This window comes from Oryctolagus cuniculus, chromosome 2 (genome assembly GCF_964237555.1).
Source record: "Oryctolagus cuniculus chromosome 2, mOryCun1.1, whole genome shotgun sequence".
NCBI classification, from domain to species: domain Eukaryota; kingdom Metazoa; phylum Chordata; class Mammalia; order Lagomorpha; family Leporidae; genus Oryctolagus; species Oryctolagus cuniculus.
The window spans coordinates 129,531,562-129,557,596 of record NC_091433.1 but is presented as its reverse complement, the minus strand read 5'-3'; the positions used below and the strand labels follow the sequence as shown (position 1 = coordinate 129,557,596).

General features: G+C 40.5%; 2 long non-coding RNA genes across 5 annotated transcripts in view; one reads left to right on the top strand and one right to left on the bottom strand.

Moving 5' to 3' along the window:
* Positions 1–262: 262 nt before the first annotated feature.
* Positions 263–26,035, bottom strand: part of LOC127490308 (uncharacterized) — a 73,528-nt gene continuing 47,755 nt past the window's right edge. For all 4 annotated transcript variants that reach the window (XR_011386527.1, XR_011386529.1, XR_011386528.1 and 1 more), the window contains one exon: positions 263–605. This is a non-coding gene — a long non-coding RNA (uncharacterized lncRNA). The remainder of the gene's footprint in view (positions 606–26,035) is intronic.
* Positions 8,347–24,838, top strand: LOC138848587 (uncharacterized). Its single transcript, XR_011386531.1, has 3 exons — positions 8,347–11,989; positions 20,476–20,819; positions 22,777–24,838. It is a non-coding gene; the product is annotated as an uncharacterized lncRNA (long non-coding RNA).

The window sequence follows — 26,035 nt, the reverse complement described above, 5'->3', positions numbered from 1 at the left end:
GGAGGGGAGACATGAGGGCATCAGGAGCCGGAATCTCAGCCATCTGGAATCCTGCTGAGATTTGGCGGCCCATTCCCAAGACTCAGGTATCTGGCCAAATTTTTTTAAAGGAGGGAAAAAAGCACACAACAATGTTTGCCTGCTATAATAATGCAGCAGAAACTCCTCACATTGGTATTTATAGACTTCCTGCCAATGGCCCAGAGGGCATATAATGGACAGATAGCAAAGGCGGCAAGGGGGAGAAAAAGCAAAGGAGTGATTGAGCTGTGCCTCCTTGGGTTTTTTATTATTGCTGCCTTTCGCCATATGCTCTTCAAAGCCACTGACAAGCCTGGACCGGTTTCAAAGGAATTCCGAAACCCAGATTTCACGACCGTCATTACATCTCCGGATTGTCGGTGCCCTGAACAGGAAGCATACATTTCTGGAAGTTCTTAAATGTTTTGCCACAAATGTGGATGAGCCTCTCCTGTCATTACAAGAGATGGCTGGGATGTTGAAATAGATGCTAATAAATAGCCAATCCAACTTACTGCCGAGTAATGAAATGCATTTCTCTTCCTTGAAATCGGATTTCTTGTCTCTTGAGTGGGTTCCAGAAGCTGCATATGAGAAGTAATAAAATGGTTTCCTTTTTAGTCTGTTTGGTTTTTTCCTTACTACCCCCACCCCCACTGCCACTTTTTACAGTGGAGTGAAAACAGACGCAATCTGCTGAGGACGCCAGTTTCTAAGGACAGTGTGGGACCCCGTGTGTGCTGTGGCGGTCATCCAAAGCATTTGTCATTCCTGCTGCCACTGGATCAACCCCACTTGGTTATGGCTCTCCCTGCATACCAGGCCTTTCCCTTTCCTTTTTCTTGTTCCCCTTTATACACTAACCTTGCTGAATTTCACAAGCAGAAATACCAAAGCAGAGACTTACGAGTCAGGAGCAGAGCCAGGGGAAGTCCCATAACCAAAGGGGACTTGTGAGCCCTGCAGCATCCCTGATGCCATCTCGATCCCAAAGGCTGGGACACTTTGCAAGAACGAGAAGCCAGAAGTACACCATGTTTTGTTAAAATCCAAAAGGAGAGCAAAGCAAAGGCATGAGTCCTGTGAAAATTCGGGAGTTCCACTCGAGAGAAGTTCTTGGATAGAGGACTAGGCAGAGATCTGCAGTATTGTATTTGTCTTTTTCCTGTAGCTATAACAAAAATACCTGGTTTTGGGGCCGGTGCTGTGGCATAGCGGGTAAAGCTGCTGCCTGCAGTGCTAGTATCCCATATGGGCACTGGTTTGTGTCCCAGCTGCTTCACTTCCAATCCAGCTCTTTGCTATGGCCTGGGAAAGCAGTAGAAGATGGCCCAAGTCCTTGGGTCCCTGCACTCACGTGGGAGACCCGGAAGATACTCTTGGCTTTGAATCAGCACAGCTCTGGCTGTTGCGGCCAATTGGGGAGTAAACCAGCGGATGGAAGACCTCTCTCTCTGCCTCTGCCTCTCTGTAACTCTGCCTTTCAAATAAATAAATAAATCCTTAAAAAGAAAAGAGGTTTTTTTGGCTCAGAATTTTGGAGGCTGAAAGTCCAAGCTGTAGCAGCCCCATCTGTTCAGCCTCTGGTGAGGGCCCCATAGCAGATGGCATCATGGCAGAAGCACATGCAAAAGGGAGAGATCACACAGTAAGACAGGAAGTCAGAGTGTTTCTGGGACTAGGCTTACTTTCTTATGACATCCTCTCACAAGAACTAACTGGGGTGCCATGGAGCTACAGTAATCCCTTCTGAAGACAGCATCCTTTGTGACCTCATCACCTTCCCAACAGGTTCCACATCCAGGAGATCCCGCTACCTCTCACACTGCCACACTGGGGACCAAGGTTGTAATGCAGAAACCCTTGCGGAGACACTCAAGTCACATCCAAACCATAGCAGGTGTGTTGGCTGTTGCATCCAAAATGAAAGGCAAGTGCTTCATCCTCAAGAAGACTGTTTCAAGGACACCCTTGGATATTGGCACCAGGACAATAGCACATTTAATCCAAACACTTGCTCTATTCATTAGATAACACGAACAGCTCCCCAGGAGCCAGTGGAAAGTTATGTTCAGCACATTAAGATGAAAACATGGTGCCATTAAATTTTTTTCTTGAGTACATATTGTGTGCCAGGAATTTATAAAAGTACTTTATATGTATTACCTCATTTAATCCTTATTTGGGCACACAGGTAATGTAGCAGAGCCAGGATTGGGACCCCAACCATATGTCTCCTGAATCCTTTGTTCCTAACTACCATGCTGTACTGGTTGCACTTTCAGAGCCTTCAGTTAATCTTGGAGACTGCAGTTTCCAGTGATACCCATTCCTCATCTAGTCTACCACAGTTCCAGTATTCTCCAACCTATGGAATGCATGATAAATTTAACTGCCACCTACATACCCACTTAGAGTAGTGAGAGGTGGGAACGGGTAAGAGGAAGAAATTTACCTTAACCAGTATTTTAAAGGATAGAAAAGGGGAAGGTAATTATTCGATCTTTGAACACTCTAGAAACAGTACAGAAATATGCACATGATTATGAATATGATAATCCACACATGGATTTTGTCCTTTTCCCTTCATTATCACATTTGGGGAAGTATGTAATCTCCAGGATTTGTGGATGATTTCAACTACCAATAATTTTTAAAACAATGTATTTTCAGCATTTTCTTTCAGGATTAGAATTTCAGATCATGTAATCTTTCTTGTTCACTTCTCACACAGCCCTGAGTACTTCAGTCTTGGTATGATTCTTTTTGGCCAACTTAAATCCTATCCATTGAAGAAAACATCTTTCTGCCAGCCCTAAGCATCCTCCTTAACCTCTCCCTTCACTCTTCAGGAAATGGAGCGGCTCAATCCAGGATCATTCTGAGGACTCCCAATTGTGATAGAATAAAATGTTACTATTATTTTAACTCCCCCACTGCCCTCTAAAGAAGATGGGGTCTTTTGTTTGCTATGTTTAAATAAAGACTTGTAGATTCTTGAGTTTACAATTTGATGCTGTGGTGGGAGGGGAATATGCAATTTTAGATGCAGAAGCCAGAAAAAAGCAAAATTACTGTGTTTAAGGAATAAAGAACTGTAAAATAGGGATAATAATAGTTTCAAGACATAGGATTGTTTTGAGGGCTAAATGAGATAATTTAAAGTCTGTGCACAGGACAAGACCTGAATCGGTGTTAAAATGTTTTGCACTGTTTTCATTATTGCTGTTCTTGCTGTTGTTATGTAAGCCTTTCTTGGAAGAATGCTAGTGATAGAAATAGAATCAAGAAGAGCATGAAAATAAGAACTCAAAGTGATGTTTGGAAGTGTTACTGTAATTTATTGTTCTATACTGTCTTTTTTGGCTTTAAAAATCTTTTGCTGTGTGTTTTCTTTCCTTTGTTTCTCATTGAAATCTCTACTGAGGTCATTGTAAATTGGTGTGCACTTGTAAGAAATAATGCAGAGCTCCCAGGTACTGTTTTCCCAGGTTCTTTGAATGATAATGTTTTGCACTGTCACAGCCAGGATGTTGTCATTAATGCAACCACCAAACTGATTCAGATTTCCTCAGTTGTGTCCTTTGTTCTGAGTGTGTGCCTCCTAATAACTTAAAATATTTCCATTTTTATTCTAGTTTTAAAAAATATTTATTATTTACTTATGTGAGAAAGAGGAGAGAGACATCTGCTGGTCCACTCCCCCAAATGCCCACAATGTCTTAGCTGGGCAGGAGTTAGGACAGTGGGTGACAAATCAGGACTTGGAGGTGAATATAGAATTCAGGCACTTCAATCTGAGACCATTCTAGTTTTTAGCTTTTTAATTTTAAGTAACTATGTTAATGCTCCATTTCTTTTGATGGACTCTGTTAATTTACCACTATGAGCAACGGTGAAGTTAGAGTATTTATATTTACTGCCCCTTTCCTCTACTTTCCTTGTTCTACCATCCAATTTTAACTGATAGTCATATTTTCTTAGGATTAAATGTGTTTTCTTTTAATTTTTAGTTATTTACTTTATTGGAGAGGCAGAGAGACAGAGAAAGACACAGTTACCCCATCCACTGGCTCACTCTCCAGACGCCTGGCAACCTTAAACTCAGTCCAGGTTTCCCACCTGTGCGGCAGGGACCCAGCCCCTCGAGCATCACGTGCTGCCTCCCAGGGTGCGCATCAGTAGGAAGCAGAACCAGGGCTTGAACCTGGGCACTCTGATATGGGATGCATGTGTCTCAAGGATTGTCTTGATCCTGTACCAAATGCACCCCCCCTCCCAGGCTCACACTTTGAATTGTTAAATATACTTCCTTTGATCTGGTAGCTTTGAAGCCCAGGCAATTAAAGATGAAGAAACACATGTATAGCACAACACGCTTACACTTTATCCTACCTTTGCTCTCCCCATCATCTGAATTTTTGTTGGTTGTAACATGTTTAGATAACCTATCATCTGTTCTTCTAGTCACTGAAAGTGTCTTATCTTGTTCTCCACTAGTATAAATCCAGTGCTCCCTGCTAGTTCTTTTGTAGAGGGTTTTTCTGGCCACCTCTAATGCCACAACTCTGGCCCCTCAGTGACTTTTTTTAAAAAGCAATTTGTTAAATATTTTTTAAAAAATATATTGTATTTATTTATTTTGAAAGTGAAAGTTACAGAGGCAGAGAAAGAGTTTCCACCCGCTGGTTCACTCCCCAGATGGCCACAACGGCCAGGGCTGGGCCAGGCCGAAGCCACAGCTTCATCCACGTCTCCCACGTGGGTGCCAGGGGCCCAAGGACCTGGCCATCTTCTGTTGCTTTTCCCAAGCTATTAGCAGGGAGTTGAATGGGAAGTGGAGCAGCCAGGACACGAACCTGTACCTATATGGGATCTGGCATTGCAGGCAGCTTTACCTGCTATGCCACAGTGCTGGCCCATCAGTGATTATTTTTAATAACAATAAAGTTACTATTCCTGAGGAAAGAGGGAGAAGAGATGACAAAAGAAAGACTGAGAAAATAAGTGAAGTCATTTGATAATATGAATAAAGAAAAAGGAGACCTAAATAGAATAAAAGACATATTTGTTATGAAAATATAATTGCTAAAACTGTAGATGAGATGGACAACATGATTTACCCAAAGAACAGATTAGGGAATTTGAAACTCAAATTAAGAACTTCTTCCAGAGCTGGCATTGTGGTGTAGTGGGTAAAACCACTGTCTGCAGCACCGGCATCCCATATGGGCTCTGGTTTAATTCCTGACTGCTCCATTTCCAATCCAGCTCCCTACTGATGCACCTGGGAAAGCAGTGGATAATGGCCTAAGTATGTGGGCCCTAGCATCCACCCACGTGGGAGACCCAGATGAAGTTTTGGGTCCCCGGCTTCGGCCTGGCCCAGCTCCAACCATTACGGCCATTTTGGGGATGAACAGTGGATAGAAGATCTTTCTTTCTAACTCTGTCTTTCAAATAAAGAAATTAATCTTAAACAAATTCTTCCAAATGATAATATAAAATGTACCATAAAATAAAAGCTAAGAGATGTGAAGAGAGACGTTAAGATGGTAACATCAGATAGCAAGAGTCTCAGATTAAGGGAAGAATAAAATTACAGGAAAGTAATATTTTAGGAAAAAAAGATGATAATGTTACCAGAACTGAAAAGTCTCATTACATGTCAGGCTGGTAAGTAAGGGAAAATCATGTTTAGATAATTTATAGTGAAAAAAAAATTTTTTTGACAGGCAGAGTTAGAGAGAGAGAGAGACAGAAAGGTCTTCCTTCTGTTGGTTCACCCCCCAAATGGCTGCTACAGCCAGTGCGCTGCACCGATCTTAAGCCAGGAGCCAGGTGCCTTCTCCTGGTCTCCCATGTGGGTGCAGGGCCCAAGCACTTGGGCCATCCCCCACTGCCTTCCTGGGCCACAGCAGAGAGCTGGACTGGAAGAGGGGCAACCGGACAGAATCTGGTGCCCCAACCAGGACTAGAACCCCAGGGTACCGGTGCTGCACGTGAAGGATTAGTCTAGTGAGCTGCGGCGCCGGCCTATAGTGAAATTTAGGAACAATAAAGAGAAAATTCTAAATCTCCCCCAAAACATCAGAAACAAATAGTATCCAGAGTGGATCATCTACAGAGGAACAAGACATTGGACCTAGGAAGTTAGTGAACTGATAATTTTCGAGTTTTAAAGAAAGATCACTTCAAGTTCAAGATTTTCCATATCTAAATTACAATCTTAATGTGGGACTATAATAAAGATATTCTTAGGCACCAAAGGGCTTAGAAATTTATCACATGAAAATCATTTTGGAAATGCTGTGGAGGAAGTGTTCAAGTAAGAGGAGGAACTGGGGCCAGTGCTGTGGCGTAATGAATAAAGCCACTGCCTGCAATGCTGGCATCCCATATGGGCTCTGGTTCAAGTCTTGGCTGCTCCATTGCTGATGCAGCTCCTTGCCAATGTGCCTGGGAAAGCAGTGGAAGAGGGCCCAAGTGCTTGGGTCCCTGCACCCACATGGGAGACCCAGATGAAGCTCCTGGCTCCTGGCTTTGGCCTGGCCCAGCTGGACCATTGCAGTAATTTTGGGGGTAAACCAATAGATATAAGATCTCTCTCTCTCTCTCTCTCTCCCCCTCTCTCTTTGTAAAGCTCTGCCTTTTAAATAAATACAATAAATCTAGAAAAAAGAAGAAACTAAGAGAATGCTAAATGTAAAATGTAAGGACAGTTAAATAATTTAGAAAATGTTATAGTTATTTTAAAAATTAGTAATATTGGATGGGCACAGAAGTTTATACCACTCTTTTGGATGCCATATCCCAAACTGAAGTGCCTGGATTTAAGTCTCCCCATCATTTCTGATCCAACTTCCTGCTAAGTGAATCCTGGAAGGCAGCATGTGATGACCCAAGTGCTTGGGTCCCTTCTACTCACATGGGAGACCTGACTGGAGCTGCATGCCCCTGGCTTCAGTCTGCCTGTCTTGGCTGTAGTGGACACGGGAAATGAACCAGCAGATGGAAGCTCACTCTTTATCAGCCTTTGAAATAAACAAACATTAAAAAACTTAATCAGTGGGTTTATTCGCTGCTTGTGACACCAGCATTCCATATCAGAGTGCTGATTTGCGTCTCAGCTGCTCTGCCGCTGATCCAGCTCCCTGCTAAAGAACCTGGGAAAGCAGCAGAAGGGCCCAAGTGTTTGGGTTTCTGCAACCCACATGGGAGAACTGGAAGGAGTTCCAGGCTCCTAGCTTCGGCCTGGCCCAGTTTGGAAGATGACCAGTGGATGGAAATCTTTCTCTGTCTTTCCCTGTCACTCTGCCTTTCAAATAAATAAATCAATCTTAAAAAGGAAAAAAAAAAAAAACCTTAATGAACAAAGGCAAAAAAGAGAAAAATATATCTATGACAATCTGGAATGGAACTTTTTAGACAATATCAAAATGATCATGATGGACATTAAACTTTATTCAGAGCGTAATATATTGATAAATTAACTAAATTAATAGTAGTAAGTATATGGACTTAGGGAAATCATATAAGAAAAAGAAAAAGCATTAAATTTTACCCAGTGTGGGGAGCATTTGACCTAGCAGCCTTGGATTGAATTCCTGACTCCTGGCTTAGGCCTGTCCCAGCTCAAGCTATTGTGGGCATTTAGGTAGTGAACCAGCATATACATCTGTGTGTCTGTCTCTCTGCCTCTCAAATATTTTAAAAAATTTGTAAATGCCATTTATCCAGTGGAAAACAAGAAAGTAAAAAAAAAAAGAGAAGAAACAAAAATATAGTACTACATAGCCCCAGAAATATCAGTAAATATTAATGAGTAAATGTCATCAATTGCAATATAGAAACTCAAATAGGACAGAGGAGGTGGGGAAACCACACAAGACCCAACGATATGCTATCTACATGAGATAAGATGAACACATGGTAAAATGATAGTTTGAAAATTAAAGGATAGAGCCGGCGCCGTGGCTCAATAGGCTAATCCTCCACCTTGCGGCGCCGGCACACCGGGTTCTAGTCCCGGTTGGGGCGCCGGATTCTGTCCCGGTTGCCCCTCTTCCAGGCCAGCTCTCTGCTATGGCCAGGGAGTGCAGTGGAGGATGGCCCAGGTGCTTGGGCCCTGCACCCCATGGGAGACCAGGAAAAGCACCTGGCTCCTGGCTCCTGCCAGGATCAGCGCGGTGCGCCGGCTGCAGCGGCGGCCATTGGAGGGTGAACCAGCGGCAAAGGAAGACCTTTCTCTCTCTGTCTCTCTCTCTCACTGTCCACTCTGCCTGTCAAAAAAAAAAAAAAAAAAAAAAAAAAAAAAAAAAAATTAAAGGATAGAAAAAGATATGAAGAAAAAAAGAAAGGGAGAAATATTTCTATCTGATGAACTAGATTCCTAGACAAAAATAGTAAGAGACAAAGAGGATTGTTACAGGCTAGGAAATGGGACCACAGAACAAGGACCTATATAGTCATCACGAACATACTCGGGGCAAAATGTAGCCTCAAAATATATAAAATATCAATTGTCAGAACTCTGACATGGTCAGAGATTTCAACTACAAGTTGACAGATCAGCAAGCAAAAAATAAGCAGAGATGGGATAGGCATTGAGGCACAGTGGGTTAAGCCATTGCTTGGGACACCCACATGGATTGTTTGGGATCAAATCCTGCTTTTGTTGCTGATCTGGTTTCCTACTAATGTGCCTGGTAGGCAGCAGATGATGGCCCAAGTGCCCAAGTTCCTGCTACCCATGTGGAACCTGGACGGAGTTCCTGGCTTCTGGCTTTGGTCTGGCTCAGCCCTGGCTATAGTAGGCAACTGAGGAGTGAACCAGCAGATGGAAGATCTCTCTCTCTCCCTATCTCTTTCACTGCCTTTTAAAGAAATAAAGATAAATCAGTCAGCATTAAAAAAAAAAATGGAGACATAGAAAATCTGGATAATATCACTTATATAGCTACTAAATATCTATTGAATACTAAACAGAGAATACATTTTTTTTTTTTAGTTCACAAGTAATTTTTTTAAATTATTTATTTGAAAGTCAGAGTTACACAGAGAGAGGAGAGGCAGAGAGAGGTCTTCCATCTGCTGGTTCACTCCCCAACTGGCCACAATGGCCGGAACTGTGCCAATCCGAAGCCAGGAGCTTCCTCTGGGTCTCCCACCGTGGGTACAGGGGCCCGAAGACTTGGGCCATCTTCTACTGCTTTCCCAGACCATAGCAGAGAGCTGGATCAGAAGTGGAGCAGCTGGGTCTTGAACCGGTGCCCATATGGGAAGCCTGTGCTTCAGGCCAGGGCTTTAACCTGCTGTGCTATAGCGCCGGCCCCACAAGTAATATTTTTTAAAAATTTACCTTTTATTTTACTAGACAACAAAGGAAGCCTTAATTCCACAAACTCAATACTCTATAGACTACTTTCTACTTTCTGTAAAGGATCAGAGATTTAATATCTTTGGTAGTATGGGCCAGCTGGTGTCGGTTTTAGCCACTAAATCCTGCAGTTGTAGCATAAAAGCAGCCATAGACAACACATAGATGAACAGGTGTAATTGTGTTCCAGTATTTTATTTTCAAAAAACAGGTGGCTGGACAGACTTGAATCATGGACTGTAATCTTCTGAAACCGTGATGTAGACTAATGTAGACATTCCAGATAGCAATTTGGTAGAACTTAAGCAGAATGCACACAGTATAATTTGTAGATTAGTAATTTCACTCTGCATACATACACACAGACATATGTATATGCTCTCTCTCTCTCTCTCTCTCTCTATATATATATATATATATATAACAAAGATAATCTCAAGCAGCTCCTTAAAGAGGCATATTTGGAAATGTTAATGCTTTTTACAGGTATTTGGGGGGCAATCTAAGTGTTGATCACTCAGGTATTGGATAAGCAGTATGCTCTGGATCTGGATAAACCTCAGGGAAGACAATGCAACAGAATACATGTACCCAGGAAACAAGAATATATATTAATATTGAAGTACTGAGTCCAAAACATGAGAAATAGAATGAAATGAAATAGAATGCACAATGACAATAATTTTAAAAACATACACAAAAATACACACTTTATGTAGCATGTATAAATTAAAGGCTATATTCTATGGTTTATTTCTCTTAAAAATTGTATTGATTTGAAAGGGAGAGTGAATGAGATTTTCCATCCACTGGTTCATTTCCCAAATACCTGCAACAGAGCTGAGATTGGCCAACACCAGGAGCCAGGAACCCAGCCCAGGTCTCCTGCTTGAGTGGTAGGGACCCAAGTATTTGAGTCATTACGTGCTGCCTTCCAGAATGCAAGAAACTAGAGAGCAGAGTTGGGACTTGAACCCAGGCACTCTAATATGGGATGTGGGTGTCCCAAGCAGCATCTTAATTTCTGTGTCAAACACCCACCCTGAAAGGCTATACTTTAGCTTTGCATGTGTGTGGGCAGCTGGGCAGGGTTGGTGGAGACACAGGCTTTGGACAATGGGGACATAAAAATGATAAAGTCCTGGAGTGCCTTGCCTAGAGTCAGCACAGTGATGGTCATGGACTGATGGGAATAATTAACTCAGTGTCTGAGGTCCAGGGAGTGACAGCTGTAGAGTAATTTCACTGCTTGTATCTCATTTCTCTCTGTGTGCACTGATAATTCATTGTCTTTCCATTTAGCAATTACAGTCTGATAATTACAGTATAAGAAGTATTATGACATTATAATTCATGTTTTGATAATTTTGTTATAGGTTCCTTTCTATGATTTCTGTGTGGTTAGAACCATGTAATCAATCGATCTGACTGGTTTGGCTTCTCATGTTATATTTCCATCAATTAAATCTACCAAATACATACAACCCTGTGAACAATAAGAAACAAATAGTTCAAATTTTATAAATTGATAAAGGCTTATCATCCAGAGGGATAGAAGGAGTTTAGATAAAAAAAATTGACTTTGTGTATGGTTCATTAATTAGGACAAATATATGAGATGATAATAATAGGGGAAGCAAGTTGTTGGGGATAAGAGAATGCTATGCTACTTCTGAAATAAAAAACGGCCGGCATTGTGACACAGTGGGTTAAACTGCCACCTGCAACACTGGTATCCCATGTTAGTGCCGGCTTGAGTCTCAGCTGTTCCGCTGCTAATGCATCTGGGAAAGCAAAAGATGGTGCCAGTGCTTGGGCTCCTGGCTTCGGATTGACCCAGCTCCAGCTGTTGTCACCATTTGGGGAGTGAACCAGCAGATGGAAGATTTCTCTCTCTCTCTCTGTCTCTCCTCTTTCTCTGTAACTCAGTCTTTCAAATACATAAATCTTTTTAAAAAGGGCTTATTTCAATTTTAAGTTGTACCTTTGAATTTATTATACTTATTTGCTTTTCTTGTACTCATTGACTAAAAGAAGCTCTTATTAAAGACCTTGAAACAAACATTATTCATCCATAACAAGTAAAATTGTTCCTGAAAATTCTTCTGCAGCCAAGTTTGACTTGAGAGGTGAAACCTCTCACTACTGTAGAGTAGGGGAGCAGGTCTTACACGTACAGAACAACTTCCATAAGCCAACTACTCCACGTGTGTTATTCCAATTAATTCTCAGAGCAAGTGTCTGCAGCAGGCAGTATAATACTATTTGCATAGAGGGAGAAACTAAGGTTCAGATGAATCAAGGAGTTTGCCCAGGAATCAAGGAATTTGTTCATAGCTGTTAAACTGGTGGTGTTGGAACACAAACTGCAAAAGCACAACTGTTGGATCAGTATTCCGTGTTTAAGCCTTCTGACAGAGTTTGAGTTTCAGAACAGCAGTGTGAGCCTTCTCTCCTGATGATTGTGACTAAAGCAACTTTGGACAATTCAGAGTCCTACCTGAGGATTCTGCTAAGTACCAGACAACAAGAAACCACATGGGAGATCGTGGAGAGGCGTTACACACTGAACCAGGAACCAACATGGAGGTGAGAGTCCTTGCTTTCCTCCTATTTTCTCTTATGGCTTTGGTTGGGGAGTGGTGTAAAAGCATCTATGGCTAAAGGAACTAGGAAGAGGGGACCTGCAGGCCTGAGTGTAGATAGTATAATTGTTTTGAACAAAAAGCCAGAGCAGAGGAGCCACTAATTCAGGAAATGAACCCATACAGTCTCAGCATAAACTCTGCTCTATGAATACACATCCAGTGCAAATATTTGAACCACGTATCTAATGACTGAAGAGCACATGTGCAGGATACACACAAGTAAATGAGGTGAAGACTTAAAGAACTGAACAGGATTTGAACCACTTGCTGTCAACTTTCAGAACAACCGCTAAGTGTGCATGAACGAGATAGACCCAAAGTAGCACAACAAAGGCTTAGGGAACTGAACTGTGATTTGATGCACCACAGAAGACAACAGAAATTATGTTCTGAGCCAAATAAGGTTGATTACTCTGTAACACAAAAACATGAACATTCTCCAGAGGATTATACGAGGTGGGATCCAACATGTGTATTCAGCACAGTATTCACAGTGTCCAAGATACAATACAATTATTCAACGTAAGAAGGAACTAGAGCCGGTGCTGTGGCTCACTAGGCTAATCCTCCACCTTGTGGCGCTGGCGCACCGGGTTCTAGTCCTGGTCGGGGCACCGGATTCTGTCCAGGTTGCCCCTCTTCCAGGCCAGCTCTCTGCTGTGGCCAGGGAGTACAGTAGAGGATGGCCCAAGTACTTGGGCCCTGCACCCCATGGGAGACCAGGATAAGTACCTGGCTCCTGCCATCGATCAGCACGGTGCGCCGGCCGCAGCGCGCCGGCTGCAGCGGCCATTTGAGGGTGAACCAACCAACGGCAAAGGAAGACCTTTCTCTCTGTCTCTCTCTCTCACTGTCCACTCTGCCTGTCCAAAAAAAAAAAAAAAAAAGATAGAAATTATTGAGGGAAAACACAATCAACACATGTCAAACCCAAGATAACCCAGATAGCAGAACTGTCAGACAGGAATTTTGTTTTACAAAATATTTGTTTATGAAGGAGAGGGAGAGATTCCATTTTCTGGCTCACTTCCTAAACACCCACAGCAACTGAATTGGGCTGGGCAGAAGCCAAAAGCTGAGAACTCAGTCCAGGTCTCCCAAATAAGTGTCAGGAACCCAAGTCCTTGAGTTATCACTGCTGCTTCTCCGGGTTCACATTAGGAAAGGAGAGGCTGGATTCAGGAGCTTGGCCAGGTATCAACCCCAGGTGCTCTGATACGGGATGCAGGCATCTTCATCACTAGGCTATGTGCACACCCACAGACAGAAATTATAAAACAGATTTTATAACTATGCCTCATGAGAAAAATAAAAGCACACTTGAAAAGAATTAAAAGAGAGATATCCTCAGCAAAGAAAGAGAAACTATAAAAAAGAACCAAATAAAATTTCAGAGCTCAGAGCTCAGCTTGCATTGCAATGGGTTAAGTTGCTGCCGCCCCATATGGGTGCTGGTTCATGTCCTGGCTGCTTCACTTCTGATCCAGCTCCCTGCTAATGTGCTGGTGAAAGCAGCAGAAAATAGCCCAAGTCCTTGGGCCCTTGAGCCCCTTTGGGCTCCAGGCTCCTGGCTTTGGCCTGGCCCAGCCCTGGTCTTTGCGGCCATTTGGAGAGTGAACCAGTGGATGGAAGATCTCTCTCTCTCTCTCTCTCTGCATTTCAAATAAATAAATCTTTTAAAAATTTTCAGAGCTCAAAAACACAATCTCAAAAATAAAAACTAAGTGGCTAAGCTCCATAGTAGATTAGAAAAGACAGAAGAATAAGTGAAATTGAAGATATATTAATAGAAATTATTCCATCAGAAGAACTCTGAGAAATAGATTGAAAAACAAATGGATAGAGCCTTAAGGAGATGAGAAAAAAATCAAAAGGTCTAATGTATGTTTAATTGGAGTCTCAAAAAGAAGAAAAAGATATTGGTACAGTAAAAGATATTGAAGAAATAATGGTCAAAATTGTCCCAAATTTGATGAAAGACACAAATTCATAAATTTAAGAAGCTTAGCAAACCCTAAACAAGATAAACTCAGAGAAAGCTGCATTTAGAGGCTTCATAATGAAAGCACTCAAAAAAAAAAAAAATCTCAACATTAAGGAAACTGAAACTACCTAGAGAAAATAACACTTAATACAGAGGGGAATGATGATCGGAATGTTCACTAATGTTTCATCAAAAATTATGTAGGCATGGACCTTATAATTAGTAAAAAAGTTCTTTGGGGATGAAAATGAAATAAATATATTTTTCAGGTGAAAGGAAACAAAGAGGATTCTTTGCTGCTCTACAGTAAATATTAAAGGAAGATCTGTAGGTTGAAATGAATTACCAGAGTTAAATTTGGCTCTTCAGAAACAGGGAGCTTTGTAAAAATAACGGAATATTGTCTTCTCTCTTAAATTTCATAAAACACATATGCATGTTCAAGTAAAAAAATATAATATGGTCTGATGTGGTTTTCAATGGATACAGACATTGTAATAGGATTAGCATATCCTAAATATTAGTGGCAGAGGTATTTGATAGACCAGTATAGCTGGAAACTTTCTATACCTCATGTGAAATAGTACAAGTTAATTCTAAGTATATTGGAAAGGGTGGATGTATTACAATCTATAGGGTAACCACTGAAACAAAAACAAAATTACAACAACACATCAGTTAGTATTAGCAGACACTAATCTTGTTTGTGTGATCCCTTTGACATTTAATCCTATCATTATGATCAGTTGTGAACTGAAACTGATCACTTTGACTAGTGAGATGGCATTGGTACATACCACTTTGATGGGATTGAATTGGAATCCCCTGGCACATTTCTTTTTTTTTTTTTATCTTTTATTTAATGAATATAAATTTCCAAAGTACGACTCATGGGTTACAATGGCTTTCCCCCCCATACCGTCCCTCCCACCCACAACCCTCCCCTTTCCCACTCCCTCTCCCCTTCCATTCACATCAAGATTCATTTTCGATTATCTTAATATACAGAAGATCAGCTTAGTATACCTTAAGTAAGGATTTCAACAGTTTGTTCCCACACAGAAACATAAAGTGAAAAATAATAGATGATTTTTTTTTTAATGATGATGAAATCAGATCAGACCTATTGTCATGTTTAATCCCAGTGAGAGTCAAGTTGGGAATTGATAATTTCTTTTTTTTTTTTTTTACAGAAGATCAGTTTAGTGTACATTAAGTAAAGATTTCAATCGTTTGCACCCCCATAGAAACACAAAGTGAAATATACTGTTTGAGTACTCGTTATAGCATTAAGCCTCAGTGTACAGCACATTAAGGACAGAGATCCTACATGAGGAGTAAGTGCACAGTGACTCCTGTTGTTGACTTTACAAATTGACACTCCTGTTTATGGCATCAGTAATCTCCCTATGCACCAGTCATGCGTTTCCAAGGCTATGGAAGCCCCTTGAGTTCTCCGACTCTTATCTTGTTTAGACAAGGTCATAGTCAAAGTGGAGGTTCTCTCCTCCCTTCAGAGAAAGGCACCTCCCTCTTTGAAGACCTGTTCTTTCCACTGGGATCTCACTCACAGAGATCTTTTTCCCCTGGCACATTTCTAACTCTCCTGTTTGGGGCAAGTCCGATCGAGCATGTCCCAAACTGTACATCTCCCTCTCTTATTCCCACTCTTATATTTAACAGGGATCACTTTTCAGTTAAATTTAAACACCTAAGAATAATTGTGTGTTAATTAATGAGTTCAATTAAAAAGGAGAGAACGATTCAACATGGGAAGCGGGATACACAGCAGACTCATAGAATGGCAGATGTCCTAAACAGCACTCTGGCCTCAGAATCAGCCCTTAAGGCATTTGGATCTGGCTGAAGAGCTCATGAGAGTATTTTAGGCATGGAAAGCCAAGACACTCTGGCAAAAAAAAAAAAAAAAAACCTAAATGAAAGATTTCTGCGAGTGAGTTCCCAGTGGAAAGAATGGGCCATCAAAGAAGGAGGTACCTTTCTCTGAAGGGAGGAGAGAACTTCCACTTTGACTATGGCCTTGTCTAAATAAGATCGGAGTTGGCGAACTCAAAAGGCTTCCATAGCCTTGGCAACTCATGACAAGAGCCTAGGGTGATTACTGACGCCATAAACAAGAGTGTCAATTGTTAAGTCAACAACAGGAGTCACTGTGCACTTACTCCCCATGTAGGATCTCTGTCCTTAATGTGTTGTACAATGTGAATTAATGCTATAACTAGTACTCAAACAGTACTTTATACTTTGTGTTTCTGTGTGGGTGCAAACTGTTGAAATCTTTACTTAATATATACTAAATTGATCTTCTGTATATAAAGATAATTGAAAATGAATCTTGATATGAATGGAATGGGAGAGGGAGCGGGAGATGGGAGGGTTGCGGGTGGGTGGGAAGTTATGGGGGAGGGGAAGCCACTGTAATCCAAAAGCTGTACTTTGGAAATTTATATTTATTAAATAAATGTTTAAAAATGATATATTATAAAATATTAAAATAATCCAAAAGAAGCAGAGGGAGGGAAACAGGAACAAAAAACCAAAAGGTCCAGCATAGAATAAATCATAAAATTGTAGACCTAAATTTAAACATATTAATAATTACCTTAAATGCTAAACAAGTAACATTTATAGATGAGGTAGAATTAATAGTCCATAAATAAACTCTTACGTGTGTGATCAATTGCTTTTCAAGAAAATCACCAAGATAATTTAATGGAGGAAAGAATTTTTTTTCAACAAATAGTGTTGAGACAACTCGAAATCCACAAGAATGAAGTTGGATTCCTGCCTCACATCACAGACAAAATGTATCCTACACCTAAATGGAGGAACTACATTAAATTTCCATAAAATTTTAATACTTTCTCAATCGTTATAAAGAAGTAGTTGAGATTTTTATAGAAATTAAGTTGAATTTACAGATGTATTGGGGGAGTATTTCCAACTTAGCTATATTAAATTTTTCTACCCATGAACATGTATATCTTTCTATATATTTAGATGTTTAATTTCTTTAAACAATGTTTTAAGAGTACAAATGTTATTCCTAGGTATTTTATTCTTTTAATGTGATTATAAACAGAATCATTTTCTAAATTTCATTTTAACTATTCATTGCAAATGTACATAAATGCAACAGATTTTTGTATATTGATTTTATATTATGCAACCTTGCTGTACTTGTTTATTAGTTTTAGTGTTTTTTTAGTAGATTTCTTAGGATTTTCTACATATAAAATTATGTCATATGTGAATAAATAGTTTTGCTTCTTCCTTTTCAATTTGGATGTATGTCTTTTATGTCATTGGTATAATGACCCTGGCAGAATCTTCAGTACAATGTTGAACAAAAGTAATGAAAGTCAACATCTTTGTCTTATTCCCAATCTTTGGGAGAAACCCACTAGCTGTGGATTTTTTACAGATGCTATTTATAATGTTAGAAAGGTTTATTTACATTCATAGTTTGTTGAGTGTTTTTCTCATGATAGTATATCAAATTTTGTCAAATGCTGTTTGTGCATCCATGGAGATGATTATGTAGTTTTATTCTTTAATCTAATGATATAGTATATATATATTATTACATTGACTTTTGGGTGTTAAATTAAACTTGCTTTCTTGGTATAGATCTCTCTTGTTCATAATATATACTCTCTTTTAAGGAAATGATTTATTAGACTGAGTATTTTTAAAAATTCATGGAGGGGCTGGCACTGTGGTGTAGCGGGAAAAGCTCTCTCTTTCTCCCTGTAACACTGCCCTTCAAATAATAAAATAAATCTTAAAAATTATAGATAAATGATTTTTATTTAAATTATTTTATACGTTTAAAAACATACCTATTTGAGAGGCAGAGAGAGAGACAGATAGGTAGATTCCTAGTTCTTCATATAATCTAGATACGAGTCCCTTATCAGATATATAACTTGTAGAAAAGAAGAGGAGGATTTAAAGAAGACAACTTCTAGATATCATCCAGAAAATGATGATTGGCTGATAATTATGACCACAAAGACAAAAGAAAAGACAAAACTAAAAAGAAAGTCAGTCTTAAATTTAGGATTTAGAAATAAGCCAATGTCTTTAACCTCTAGATTTGAAGGAGATATGAGAGAAACCCAGAATGAGGGCGAACTCTCCTTTGCATGTTATCCTGTGGTTTTTAAACAATCTTGGAATGGCAATGGAGAGGAGGCTTCTTGGAAACTGTCTGGCAACTGCCTGAACTCTTGTTTCAGAGGCAGCCCCAGGTGCCTGATTGTTGACTAGGGCATCATTGGCCTAGGGTGTTCTTAGGGTAAAAAAGCAACTATAAGTAAACACTGAGTTTAAAGAAATTTCTCTCTTCGAATCTAAGAACATCACTACCTTTAAAAATATTGCCTTGTAACTTGCCAAACTGATTTTGCAATTTGTTTTAACAAGTTTCCAATGCTATAGCAACAGGTAATCAGTACTCAATGAAACAGAAATGGGTAATCAATACTCGTTATAGAGGAATACAAATTTAATTTTAATTAATTCAGATAGATATATAATATGATATCAGCATTCAATGTAAATTGGATAAAGGCAAATGAGATAAATGCGCCTAAATATAAATTTTGGTATTCTCAGCACCTTATATTCTATAGAAAAACTATTTGGGTTTGTTAACAAATATGTTTTCATAAACTGTCTATATGGAAAATAGTTCAACACTGCTTAAAGTAATTGTTTTAAAACAACTGAGTTTTAAAGGAATTATGATTTGTTTAAATATATAATATTCTAAAACATTTAAGTAACCTGTCACCTGGTAATAATAATTAAATCTGGTCTATATTATGTCATCATGTTAAGGGATCTTATTTCAACCAGATATTTTAAGCCTTCTTGGCATCCCTTTAAAACAAAACAAAACAAAACTCAAAGTTCCAAAAAATTCGGACTTTGATATTTCCAGTTGGGCCCCTGGAAATGTCAAAGGATATGTCTCTTATCTTATAGAGACACCAAATAATCAGGCTGTTTGGATTATATTAAAAGTACTGTCAAGATGTAAAGTGGTGCTAAAATTTAAGTTTTAATAATATAAAATGCTACTGATAAAAATGTCTAAAAGTAAAAATCTACTAATCTTATGTTACTAGATGGGTATGTTATTAGGAAAGTCCAGAGGCCTAAAGTATTAAATGTTTTGTAAAATACTACAGGTGCTCTCAAAAATACCATGTGGAATAAGCAAGTGCCTCTTGTTAATGAGTTTATAATTTTAAACGTGTTTATTTAAAGTCTCTTGTCATCCCCAGTTTTTTTTTTTATAAATTTTTTTTTATTTTTTATTTTTTTATTTTTTGACAGGCAGAGTGGACAGTGAGAGAGAGAGAGACAGAGAGAAAGGTCTTCCTTTTTGCAGTTGGTTCACCCTCCAATGGCCACTGCGGCCGATGCGCTGCGGCCGGTGCTCTGCGGCCAGCGCATCGCGCTGATCTGAAGCTAGGAGCCAGGTGCTTCTCCTGGTCTCCCATGCGGGTGCAGGGCCCAAGCACTTGGGCCATCCTCCACTGCACTCCCTGGCCACAGCAGAAAGCTGGCCTGGAAGAGGGGCAACAAGGACAGAATCCGGCGCCCTGACCGGGGCTAGAACCTGGTGTGCCGGCGCCGCAGGCGGAGGATTAGCCTATTGAGCCGCGGCGCCAGCCCAAATACATGTATTCTTTTTTTTCTTTCTTTTTTTTTTTTAACTTTTATTTAATGAATATAAATTTCAAAAGTACAGCTTATGGATTACAATGGCTTCCCCTCATAACTTCCCTCCCACCCGCAACCCTCCCCTTTCCCTCTCCCTCCCCACTTCCATTCACATCAAGATTCATTTTCAATTCTCTTTATATACAGAAGATCAGTTTAGCATATATTAAGTAAAGATTTCAACAGTTTGCACCCACATAGAAACACAAAGTGAAAAATACTGTTTGAGTACTAGTTATAGCATTAAATCACAATGTACAGCACATTAAGCACAGAGATCCTACATGAGGAGTAAGTGCACAGTGACTCCTGTTGTTGACTTAACAAATTGACACTCTTTTTTATGGCATCAGTAATCACCCTAGGCTCTTGTCATGAGTCACCAAGCCTATGGTGTATTCTTAAAATTTATAGAAAGCATTGGACATTTTGGTAAATGTTTTCATAAGTTCTTATTTAACAGTTAAAATTGCTAAGTTTTCATTTGATATCGTTATTGTCAGTATGTGCTCTGGGAAGCCTGACTTATTCTCTCATTTCTCTATTCTCTTCAAGATAGGAAACTAATTCTATTCTAAATAACTCTCTAAAATGTACAATTTGATCTTTAGACCTTGTAAAAGGGATGGCTAACATTTTTCTGTAATACCATAGCCAAAATAAGTACTTAAATTATAATTCCACAGCTAGATTTACTTTGCCATGGACACAGTACACAGACACAAGCCCCTTCCTCTGCAACTCCTGACGCAGCAGCAGCGGAGAGTTGAGGATGACTATTCAGCCTCTGACACCACCTCCTGCATGCACGCCTGAACCTTCTATCGATCAGCTCGTTCATCCGCTTCATAGACTACAGCTTGCTCCACTACCAGGACGACAGGCATGATCTACTAGAGAATCAGGTCCCCCTACTTGAGGACAAGTAAAGACTTTATCTCATTCTGCTCATGCTCTCGTGGGGGAACAAGGATTACTATTTACCCCTGAGCACCTCTTTGTTGCAATGCTTGTTATCATCTCTCTGCAGGTAACATCTGTTAATGGGGAGGGAATATATTGGACTTATGTACCTGATCCTCCGTTGTTTCATCCTACAGTGTGGGGCTCCACTGATGTTAAAATCTTCACTAATAATACACAGTTGCTAGGGGAAGAAGATAATGGTTTCCTTTAAAAAGACAATGCCCTCATATTTTTATACTGGCCATGCTGACGGCACTCCATTGTGTTTTAGTACTGAAGATGATACTGCTTCAGGCTGCCTTGCAATTAGCCACCACACTCTGTTAGCTGATTCGCCACATTTTAACCCCCAAAAACGTGATTTTTGGTCTCTTTCCTTTTCTGCTGTTGGAAGATCTGATTATGTAGACATTAAGTTCCCATGTGTTACATTCCAATTTAACTAGTAAATGTCTAAAGCTCTTATCAGGAGAATATCATGTTGAGATTTGATTGATAGACTGATAGGCTACCCTCCTTGGCAACAATGTGTTTTTTATCACCAAGGTTATGTTTACTATCCAAAAAACTCTACTGTGCCTATTTTTGACTTTTCTATTTCTAGCCCTGTATATGATTATCAGATGTATCTAAAACACAGCTCTAAATTTAATTGGTCTGATCATTATGTGCTTCCCCCAGAACCTGTGTCTTGCTGGTACTCCACAGGATGGACTGCTCCTATTCTTTATACTAAAACAGATCACAGAATATACAAACCCATGTCTGATATGTTCAGGCTTATAGCAGCCATGAGTACAGTTACACTGGTGTGCCCCCCGGCGGGGGGCCCAAAATTGCATCTTTGTCCATATGTGTTGACCCTCCTCATGCTTTACTAATCCATGATCGGGATATGGGTTAGATATTACTAATGACAAAGGAAATAGTTTCCTTAGTTCTTGCAAGAATTGTACAATAACTAATTGTACAGATTCTACTCTTGGGATTGCCACCATTCTTACTGTTCATTAGCCTACCTATGCCATGCTTCCTGTTCATTTAAATGAAACTTGGTGTGATGATCCAGGTCTAAATGCCCTTCAAGCCATTTTTACCTCTCTCTGGAGACCTAAGTGTTTTATTACTGCCTTTATCCTAAACATAGTGGCTTTAATAGAAATTCTAACTTCTGTAACTACTTCTGCTGTAGCTTTAGTTCAACAGGTTAATACCGCCCAACATGTAAATGGCCTTTCACAAAATTTATCAATTGCTTTGATTTTAAAAGAACAAATAGATGAGAAATTAAAAGACCACATTAATGTTTTAGAAGGAGTTCTTTTTAGAGGTAATCAAATCCAGAATCTTAAAACCAGACTTATAGCAGTTGCCATGCTACTTATAAGTAGATTTGTGGAACACCTGATAAGTATAATAATGATACTCATCCACGGGAGAAGGTTCAAAAACATTTGTTAGGAATATGGAATAATACTGATATTGGTCTTGACATTCAAGATCTTAAAACAAAAAGATTAATGAAGGTCTCTCAGGGGACTGTAACTGATATTGTGAGGCAGTTCACCTCTAGCATTTTTTTTTTTTTTTTGGACAGGCAGAGTGGATAGTGAGAGAGAGAGAGACAGAGAGAAAGGTCTTCCTTTTTGTTGGTTCACCCTCCAATGGCCGCCATGGCTGGTGCGCTGTGGCCGGCGCACCGCACTGATCCGAAGCCAGGAGCCAGGTGCTTCTCCTTGTCTCCCATGGGGTGCAGGCCCAAGCACTTGGGCCATCCTCCACTGCCTTCCTGGGCCACAGCAGAGAGCTGGCCTGGAAGAGGGGCAACCGGGAAAGAATCCGGCGCCCCAACCGGGACTAGAACCCGGTGTGCTGGTGCCGCCAGGTGGAGGATTAGCCTAGTGAGCCGCGGTGCTGGCCTAGCATTTCTTCATATGTACATTCACAGACACTATTCCCTTTGCTAGTAAATGCTGGAATAAGGTTACTAATAATTTTATCTCTCCTTTTCATTTTGCCAGTTGTCTTCAGACTATTAGGCAGAGGCATCAAAGAGGCTCACCTGGAACTATCGGCTTTAAAATCAAAAAATAAAAAAGGGGGAGATGGCGAGGCCAAGGCAACTTTGGCTGGCTGACAAGGTTACAGTAGAAGGTCTGTCTCAGCAAGGCGTGAGAAGGGCAGCTACCGTCCTCTTGGTGGTTTTAGGTTTGTTGGGAACTGCACTCTGCATAAGAAAGCCGGAGCTTCCTGGTGGTCCTGCTAATGATTGCTGTATTCCTAATTTTAGGGAAGAACGCTTAGTCTCATTATCCTCAAAATGTCCATTGCTTTGTAGAATTTTAATCAAGCAGAATGTTAGTGTAGGAGAAAGGGTTAATGCTTTATGCAGGGTTGAGCTGTTTGTGGAAAAGAATTAAAAGGCAACAGGCTCCCTGGGATATACCTCCCACTAGAATAAAGACAAATGCTATTAAAGCTTTGATTCAATATATGCTACAAACACAACAATGGTTAGGTTATCAAAACTGTAGAATAAATCTCAGTGAACCTTTAAATAAGTACAATAAAGAAATTAGAGTTATATAAAGAACTGCAAAGAGGGTCTGCTTCGAACTTGGGGCTTCTAGTAAAGATTAGATTAGGAAGGTACTATTCTAGCTTGTGTAGCCAATCTCTGCATAGCTCGACAGCACTCCAGGCCTTGGCTTGTGTGGGCAGCCCGTTATCTCACACCTGTTCTGATTGTAAGCCATGCTCTGAATATGCCCTTGAAAATCAAAGAAATTGTAATTAGAAAAAAATGGACAACAGACTTGCTATTGTGAGAAAAAAGAATCATTATGTGACTTAGGATATAAAAATAAAGTGTGGTGCTCGGGAGCCAGAGCCATGCCATCAGCCTTGCTGTGAGTGTGTTTCTCATTTCTTGGAGCGCCGACACCTCTCACACCTTGGGGACCCTGGACTGGCTGGAGCTGGTCTCTGGCACCGCAGGTTGTTTTTTTCACTTTCCGGATGATACCCTTTGAAACACAAACTTGCATGAAGTTCAATTTTTTTTAAGTTTTAAAATATGCATTAATTTACTTATTTGAAAGGCAGAGAGAGAGAGAGGGAGGAAGAGAGAGACTGTCCATACACTGGTTTACTCCCCAAATACCCACCAGAGCCAAGGCTGGGGTAGGCTGATTCCGGGAGCCAGGAACTCTATCTGAAGACAATAAGGAGAAAAACCACTGTTCCTCAAGAGCAAAGTGAAGGACTATATACAATAAATCTCAAAATGTCAATTTCACTCATATACTTTTTTGTGCACTGTACCTCAGTTACCACACATTAGGGAAGATCTGTCTGGGTCCCTCATGCTGATGTCAGGAACCCAAGCACTTGGGCTATCATCTGCAGCCTCCCAGGTGCATTGGTGTGAAGCTGGATCCGAAGCAGGGGCACAGGCTGGCTGGTGCTGTGGCCTAGCCAGTTGAGCCACTGCAAGCAATGCTGGCATCCCACACGGGCGCTGGTTCGAGATTCAGCTGCTCCACTTTGGATCTAGCTCCTTGCTAATGTGCCTGGGAAAGCAGTGGACGATGGCCCAACTCCTTGGGCCCCTGCACCAACATGAGAGAGCCAGAAGAAACAGTGGGCTCCTGGCTTCAGCCTGGCATAGCCCAGACATTGTAGTCATTTGGGGAGTGAACCAACGGATGGAAGATATCTCTCTTTCTATATATCTGACTTTCAAAATAAGTAAATTTTAATTAACTAATTAATTAATAAACAAGTGGAGCAAGACTTGATTTCCCAGTTACTGTGACATAGAATGTGAGCTCCCAAGCAGCGGCTTCACCTGCTATACCAAATACACATACCATATCTTTTTTTCTTTTTTGGCTGCTTGTGTTTTTGGTATCATATGCAAAAGAATATAAAAAAGTTCATGGAAATGCATATCATGAGAAAAAGTATGTATGTATTCCAATTTTCCAAAATAAACTTATCTTTTAATTTCATTTTCCATGAATTTTTTAAAAGAATTATTTATTTATTTATTTAAGAGAGTTACAGGGAAGGAACAGTAGAGGCGGGGGCGGGGAGAGAGAGAGAGAGAGATTGTCCATACACTGGTTTACTCCCCAAATGGTCATAAAGGCCATAAAGGCCAGGGCTGGACCAGGCCAAAGCCAGGAGCCTGGAGTTTCATCCGTGTCTCCAATGTAGGTGCAGGGGCCCAAGCACTTGGGCCATCCTCTGCTGCTTTCCCAGGCACATTAGCAGGAAGCTGGATCAGAAGTGGAGCAGCCAGGACTCCAACTATTGCCTGTATGGGAACGTGTCAGGCATTGGCTTAACCTATTATGCCAAAACCCTGCCCTGTCCATAAAATAAAAATAAAACAACTGTTACAATTTAATAACAAAAAGAAAAACAATTTAAAAATAGGCAAAGGAGCTGAACAGACATTTCACTAAAGGAAATGTACAAATGGCTAACCAGCACAGGAAAAAATGTTCAATGATATTAGCTATCAGAGAAATGCAAATGAAAAACACAAGTAGACACTACTTTTATACCCATTAGGAGACCCAAGATAAAAACTAACATAAGAACTGAGACAAAAACTTAGATTTTAGTTTATCTTAGTTGGGATGCCAGTGTTTTGGCTTAACCTGCTGCACCACAGTGCCACCCACTAGAAGTTTCTTAAAATGTTAATGACATTACATATGAGTACTGGTTCCTGTCCCCAGCTGCTCTGTTTCCCATCCAATTCCTTGCTAATCTGCCTGGGAAAGCAGCAGAAGATAGCCCAAGTGCTTGAACCTGTGCTGCTGTCCATGTGGGAGACCCAGAAGGAGTTCCAGGCTCCTGGCTTCAGCCTGGTCTAGACTCAGTTGTTGCAGCCATTTGGGGAGTGAACCACCAGATGGAAGATCTTTTTCTATGCCTTCCTCTTTGTAATTCTGTCTTTTAAATAAATAAAATAAAACTTTCAAAAAGATGTATTTATTTATTGAATAGAGCTATAGAGAGGCAAAGAGGCAGACAGAAAGAGAGGTCCTCTATCTTCTGGTTCACTCCTCAAATGGCCTCAATGGCCGGAGATGGGCCCATCTGAAGCCAGGAGCCAGGAGCTTCTTCCAGGTTTCCCACGTGGGTGCAGGGGCCCAAGGATTTGGGGCATCTTCCACTGCTTTCCCAGGCCATAGCAGAGAGCTGGATTGGAAGTGAAGCAGTCAGAATTCAAACTGGTGCCCATATGGGATGCTGGCACTGCAG